At 43.0% G+C, this 7,876-nt stretch overlaps 1 protein-coding gene across 1 annotated transcript in view; it reads left to right on the plus strand.

The window, feature by feature from the left end:
* LOC144477173 (uncharacterized) overlaps positions 1-7,876 on the plus strand; it is a 390,171-nt gene that overhangs the window by 374,888 nt on the left and 7,407 nt on the right. The window lies entirely within an intron of this gene.

Here is a 7,876-nt window from a genome sequence, read left to right on the forward strand (position 1 = left end):
AAGATATCTCTTGGATAAGTACAATTTTAATGCAATTTAGGTACAATTTAAATGCAATTTAAATGCAATTTAAATACAGTTCAAATGCAATTTAAATGCAATTTAAATACAATTTAAATGTAATTTAAATGCAATTTAATATGCTCTAACACAGTTTAATATGGTCTAATACAGTTTTATTTTTGTTTGATTGTTTATTTAATTTCTGCTTGTAGAATCTATGTAGAATAATTCTTCGAACGTTTGTTTAATCATATGATTTAATTTTTACTGTTTATTTAGTGTGTAATAATTATTATTATTACAGTCTTGTTTATGAGTCTATTGTAATAACGTCTTCATATAATTGGCGATAAATCGGCTCAAAAAAATCGTAGATCACTTCCGTTTGATTCGTTGGAAAGCTGAAGCCTCCCTCTTGATAATCATATATATCTATATATCTATATCTACCTCTATATTTACCTCTATATCTCCATACATGTATAGATCTCAATCAATCCCAATTACTCTACAATTATTAAACTTGCTAAGTAATTCAGTCTTCCAATCAAACCCCTGTTTCTACATAAAAATACCCATCACCTTACACAAAAAAGTCATCGATAAATTAAAATCGTCAATTTAGCAATCTGTCGTTCGCAAAAGCATTCAAATCGCAGCGTCCAATTACGAAGAGAAAGAGGACCAAAAGGGTGACGCGGTCAAACTTATTAATGCGTATTAATAAGATGCAAATATCTCAGGGATCTCTGCATGCGCCATAAAGATCAGTCTCGGAACAATTTGCAATTCGTACAAGCACGCGGTTGAAGTCAAGGTTGTCCCCGGGACGCAAGAAATAATGTCGCCGCGTCGTTAATCCGTAGTCAAGATCATCAATAAGAGAGAGAGAGAGAGAGAGAGGCTGCAGGTTCGACGCGGATTTATCTTTTTCACCGTGGCCGTCCTTCCGTTTCATTTCTCCGCCGCAGAAACCGTCCGGCCCGGGCGAATCCCTTATCGGATGTGCGTGTAATGGCGGACGTCGGCACCCTCCGCCGGAAATCGAGCATCCCGGAGGGACGCCGAGGGGTGAGTGGTGGAGGCGCAGAGCAACACCAACGAATGCACGGACGAAAATCACTTCTAATCGCGAACGCCACCCCTGACCCTTTCGACGATTAATTCGCCGAGGCTGCCGGGCGAGACTTCGCCGAAACTTTCCAACCTCTCTCTCTGTCTCTCTCTCTCTCTCTCTCTCTCTCTCTCTACCACCCCTTCTCTAAGTGTTCCCGATTGCTATACCGAGCCCCACGAACTCCGGCCGCTGACGATTACCGACCCCGACAGCGATGCTTGCTTTTCGAGAAAACGTAGGGCGTTTCGTTTTATCCGCCGCGTAACTTTCGAACCGATGAATTCCTAAACCTCGGACTCGGATTTTCGGAGACCTGACGCTGAGATCTACGGGAACAGTGCAAGAAAAGTGAAAAAATTCGGGTCCCCGAAGCGAAGTCTGGCATTAAGAAAGGTCAAGCAAGGTCAAATACAGTACAATAGGTTTAACGTCGCGGTGTGATACTAGGCATATGTTTTCTTATATGTGGATACTTTAAGGGATACTTTAGCTTCGTTTCATAGATTTCTTACCTCTTTAAGAGGGGATTTAATTTGAAGAAGTGGGGGTAAGTCACGCGTTTTTAATATAGAGAAGTGCGGGGTCATATGATTTTGTTCCAGTGCACTCCAGCGTGGTTCCAACACTATTTCCCGATGAAAACACAGCACTAAAAATTCCTCGCTCAATTGACAGCCCGAGTGGGCGCCACTCGAGCCACGCCGGCCTTGAATTCCCGCCGACAGCTGCCACGATATCCCGCAAAATTGACAGGCGTACCCGCGCGCGCGTTTAAACGGGTGCGTGGATATAAATTCGGGGGAATTGCTCGCGCGACGCCTGGGCTTCGAAATCACGGGGGCTCGATTCGACGCAGTCTCGATATTAAACAGAACCCTTGGTTTAGAACCGCGGAGACGTAAACCGTAGCACACCTTGCATTCGTCGTCGTGAGTTCGCCGTGACTCTAGAACGTCTGCGGAAACAGCGTCGGCTGGCGGCGGACGAATCGGGTCGCGGGCGTTTATTAAAAGCACTCCGACGAATTGAATCGTTTGGCCGCGCGTGCGGCGAACGGCGCGCGTCGATTTTGTTTCCATTTCGAAATATTCTGTAAGCCTCAAAGGGACCGGTCGGCGTTTGAACACTTCGAACGGGTGTGTGGGTGGGGGTTGGGGGTGTGGCCCGATGGTAATCTATCAGAAAATTGTGTAGCCGGACACGTATAATATTTACACGCGCCACGGTAAATGGAAAATGGTGGACGGAAGGCGCGGGCGGACGCTGCGTGTAATTGGGTCGGCTCTTGCTGTTCCGCTCTTGTGACTTTATTTATTTGTGCAAACGCGGACCGACTGTTGTTTGCACCGGTGTGTTGCTCGTTTGCCGCTCGTCCTACGGCGAGTACGGGGGTCAACGATTTTTCGACGAAGTCGCGAGACATCGTTGGATTTTTCTCAAAGGTCACTGAAGTCGACTGCCATCTGAATTGAGAGATTTGAAATTCAATTTAGGCGACGTAGATAGGGTCCGTTTATTGAAAAAGAGGTCTATTTTTTGTTAAAAACGAGACATCACGTAATTTGTGATTAATTTCTTGTAAACTGTAATATTAACAATTTATGGCCAGTAAATATTTAGTATCTTCAAACTTGTTTTGTTTAATTGACGTATAAGGTCGCGGAGGAATTATTAATTTATATTCTCGTCGTGCCACATAAAGAGCATGAATAAATAATAGCAGGATCTTATGTCAATATTAACAATGTATAAATATAATTAACGTGCGAAATAAAAAAGGCTGCTCATATTCTATTTCTTGTTTTTGAAAGTGGGTGGGACCAACCTAAAACTAGGAGCTTCTATCTAAAGAAGGGGAGGGACCTAGACAAAAGAGGAGGAGCTAATACAATAATGGAAGGGATCAATCATGAAAGAGGACGGGCCATTTCAACGGGGGAGGAGCTAGTACTAAAATGGGAGGCTACGTTAATCTAAAAAATATATTGATATAATTAACATACGAAGTAAAAAAGGCTACTGCCATTCTATTGACATTTTATCATTGGAATTGAGATTGGTTAATCTAAAAGTGGGATGGTCCATTGCCAAAAGGGAAGAGACGAATTCAAAAGAGGAGGAGCCATCCCAAAGGGCGAAGTGATGATACAAAATTAGGAGGTTACGTTAATTTTAACAATATATAAATATAATCAGCGTGCAAGGTAAAAAAGGCTATTGTCAATTTATTTCTTATTATTGAAAGTGGGATGGCTCAATCTAAAAGTGGGAGGGCCTATCTAAAAAATAGAAGGGACCAAGACAAAAAGAAAAGGAGCTAATACAAATAAGGGAAGGTTAAACTTCAAAAGGGGGCAGGACAACCCATAAAAGGAGGTGCTAATACAAGAATGGGAGAAGTCAATCTCAAAAGAGGACGTCATGCCGAAAGGGGATGTATTAAATTTAGACATGGAAGGAGCCAATCTGAAAAGAGGACAAGTCAAGCCAAAAGATGATGTATTAATTCCAAAAATGGGTGGAGCCAACGTTAAATAGGGACTGTGCCAAGCCAAGTAGGGAGGAGCTAATATGAAAATTGAATAAACCAAACCCAAAAGGGGATGAGCTTCAAGAAAAATATAATAAAATAGCAAAAATTTCGAAAAATATTTTTACTGTATAAAAACGTTTATTACTACAAGACGTTACTTAATAAAACACATTTTTCCTTAATAAAGAAAAAGGTGAAGAAATTGACGACAACGTCGACGGTCGGTATTCGCATCTCGTCCTGCGAACGACGAATTTTTAGTTACGTTGTCGGCGACGGCCACGGAGGCTGTACATAATGTACATGAAAAACTCGATTATATCTTTCATTAAACCGGAGAGAGTCGGGCCGGCGACGGGATTCGCGGAATGAAGTTTTAAACAGCACTCGAAAAGCAAACGTATAAAACGGAAACGTTCGCTCTTTCTGAAACATGTATATACCGCGGCTCACCGTTGACGAATCGGCGACGTACTTTATTACGGAGTAATTTTATTGAATCCTGAATGAAAATGTTATTAACAAGCGTTAATTATTGCTCCACGAGGTGCATTGTTTGCGATCGGCGTTTGGACAGAAACCGATCAAAGATTTTGCTTGCGCACATAACAACATGGTATATACATGGTGTTCCAAAATTATAGTATTTTCCATGAAGTAAAGGGTTCCTGAGGTCATTTGAAGTAACTTTTTCTTTTGCAGAAATTTTCTACGACGCTTCGTTTACGAGTAATTAACGAAAAACGATCAGTGCCACGCCCCTATTGCACTAGCCCCACCCTTCGGCTACGATTGGTCTCTGTTTTTCGTTAATAGCTCGTTAACGACGCCTCGTAGAAAATTTCTGTAAAGGAAAAAGTTACTTGAAATTATCCTAGGAACACCATGGGACACCATGTGTATCGAACGCTCCATGATTTCGAAGTGCAAAAAATAACGGTCTATTTATAATTCGGATTCGCGTTGAAATTCACGGTTCGCCGGCGGCGCTAGCACGGAAACTAAATAAACGCGGCAGCAGCAGGCGGCTGTTTATTCCGTAACAAAAGTTCCCGGTGAATCGTTGCGCGCCGATTAACAGGAAAGATTCGGTTACCAATTAAACAGGGAAAAGCCCCGGATATTTCCGTTCGTCTAGTTGAACATTTTTGATTCGAAAATTTCGTTGTAAAAAACCCCGGGGCCGGCATCGAACCGGAAGCACGACCAACGATATCAATAACTAATATCCGTCGGAAATATTCGTGTATTTCCGCTAACGATACCCCGCGTTCGTTCGTTCGTTCGTTCCGGGCTATTACATTTTATTCGTCCGAATTCCATAAAGATTCTCAAATGTCAATTTTTAGTTGCGCGCACCACCATCATCGCCGTGCTCGTTGCGAAAATGTATCAATTACAGTGGATTCTCGATTATCGAAATCGGTGACAGCTGAATTTGTCACCGTTCAAATCTGTACGATAGTTCGATATAGTAATGGCGAGTCATCGACGAGTTTGTGAACGTCTGACTTTGATCAGGTGATACCACTGAATTTGTTAATGTCAAATGGATTGTTTCTGGGAAATTAAAAAATTTTTTAACGTGCTTGAATGGAATACTTATGATTTTTTACGAGGTGCTCTTTTCTGTGACATTATATTTATTCATTATATTATTCATTATTATTATTCGTTATATTTGTTCATTATAGTTGTCGCTACATCTATTCATTGTAGTTATCAAAAAATAATTGGCTCATTTTTTACAGTTTTTTACAGTCTTTACAGTTTCTTTATATATTTATAAATAAATGACTGCTTTAATTTTGACAGTTTTTCACAGTTTCTCTTTATTGTTATCAAGAAATGATTGCTTCATTCTGTTCAAAAACGAAATGTTGGAGTATCTAGCAGGACATTTTTAAGATATCTTGAATGCCCTATGAATGGCTTAGGAACGTCTTAGAAAGGTCTTGTGTTTCAAATGAAGACATCTTTTAAACATTTGTAGATGTCTTTTAAAAGTTTAGGAGATGCCTTTTACATGTTTTTACAACGTCCTTTAAACGTCTACAAGATGTCATTTAAACGTCTTTAGGACGTCCCTTAAACGTCTATAACACGCCCTGGGAACGTCTAGAAGACGTCTTTATATTTAATATTTGATAAAATACTTAAAAACCAAAAACCTAAAATCTAAAATATTTAAAAAATTATATAATAATACGTCTAGAATAAAAGTCTAAAAGATGTCTTTTACACGTCTTTAGGACGTCCATTAAACGTCCAGATAACGTCACGGGACGTCCTTTAGACATTACTTAGACGTCTTTTTATTGAATACTTCTTAAAACACTTAAAAACTATAAACCTGAAATTTACAATATTCAAAAAATTATACAATAATACCTTAATAATATCAAACAAATTATAAATAACCATGACAACGAATTCACAGTAAAAAGAATACCAATCACTATAAAAAGTCAATTTATAACCTACCACTCAGTAAAACGTTAAAAAGTTGTCACTAAATATACACTGTTCAGTACAAATTGTTACCAAATAATTTCCATCAGTAATGAGAACCTCCCGAAAGCACGACAAGGGGTTAAGAGAGACAATCAGGTCAGTCAGCACAAAGCGCAAACATCTCGGCTCCCTCTAAACTCTAAAATAACCTGTTTCGACGGTAGCCAATTTTTCCGGTCGCTGAGACGGTAATCAACGTGTGTCAGGCACCGGAGAGAATCCACCACGGAACGACAGAGAGAAAGAGACAGAGAAAGAAAGACTAAGAGATAAATAGAGATAGAGAGAGAAAGAGAGAGAGAGAACGAAGGGAAGAGAGAATGAGAGAGAGAGAGGGAGAAAGAGGGAGGACGAGGAAGACTAAGAGAGAGAGAGAGAGAGAAGGAGAGAGAGAGAGAGAGAGAAAGAGAAAGACTCAAAGATAGAGATAGAGAGACAGAGAGAGAGAGAGACTCAGAGATAGAGACAAAGAGAGAGGGGGGATGCCGTCTCCACTCCCCAATACCCCATCCAGAGACCGTTGACACGATTCCGCAAAACACCATCCGCACCGAAAGCCGCAGCGAAGGTATCCTCGATTACCGTTCGCTCGTTTCCGCGTGCGGTCCCGTCAGAACGAGGGAAAGCGGAGCGGAGGCGAGTTGGCGTGTGTCAGTCGGCGATAGTTGTCCGGTCGGAATGAAGCCATTCAGGGCAGACCAGGCTAGCTAGCAGAAAGAGAGGAGGAGGTGGAGCCGCTGCATTGGCTCGGTAGCCGTCGACGGATGGCTAGATTTCCGGCTGAAAAACGAGCGGCTGCGGCTCTTTTGAACGGCCCGCAGCGTACGTCTCGACTGTCTGTATTAGGCCCGGGATGGACTGGTCATCCGCCGTTGATATCCGAGGGTGTACGATGGTGTACGACGATGTCTGATGATGTTCGGTGGTTGCAAAGCAGCGCGGAAGAGTCGGCAATTATCAGCTCCGTGGTGTCTGAGCCGGCGGAGGGGGCAAGGTGGCGGCAGATATCATCGCGTTCCTTCAGCAGACACCTTAAGGAGGCGCGCTTCAGCCCCTCTTAGGGCGTCTAGGAGACCGGGATCCCGGAGGCACGTATCTAAATCACATCTCGCGGAAAAGTCGGCTACCTTCTTCCCTGCGTTTCTTTCTCCCAGACGTCCCTTCGACCTCTTCTCTTGCTCTCTCCTATTCCCCACTCATCTTCTTATTCCGTTTTCTCCATCGTCGCATCCGACTTCCTTTTTTGATCCGGGGTTGGGAGGGAGCCGCGAGCAATTTGCGAGGATTCGAACGAAAAAAGCTCGTTCCACCCGGGGGAGCCTTGGGTGCTCTTTTGCTCGTCAAGCCGGGGGGGGGGGGGCAGAGATTCCGAGTTTCTTCCAGCCGCGGCGACGAATTTGATCCCCGCCGATAGACGCGGGGATCGGGAGGCGTCGGTGAGACGAGAACCGCGACCGTCTGGCGGCGCCTCGCGACGCAGATCCCGCGTAGAAGATGAGGCTAGGGTAACGGTGTGCGGAGAACCGAGCCTCCGGCGTGACGATGAACAACCACGGTGACAATGTTTTTTTGCTTTATGCGTGAAGGATGGGTGAGCTTGATTTGTGAAGGAGATGTCTTGGTAAGGGGAGCGAGGGGAGATGGCATAACCTGTGCTGGGATATTGTTCTTTCTTTGGGAGATTGGCGGAATTAAAAGGCAATGACGAT

The sequence above is a fragment of the Augochlora pura genome, chromosome 11 (assembly GCF_028453695.1).
Source record: "Augochlora pura isolate Apur16 chromosome 11, APUR_v2.2.1, whole genome shotgun sequence".
Classification (NCBI taxonomy): domain Eukaryota; kingdom Metazoa; phylum Arthropoda; class Insecta; order Hymenoptera; family Halictidae; genus Augochlora; species Augochlora pura.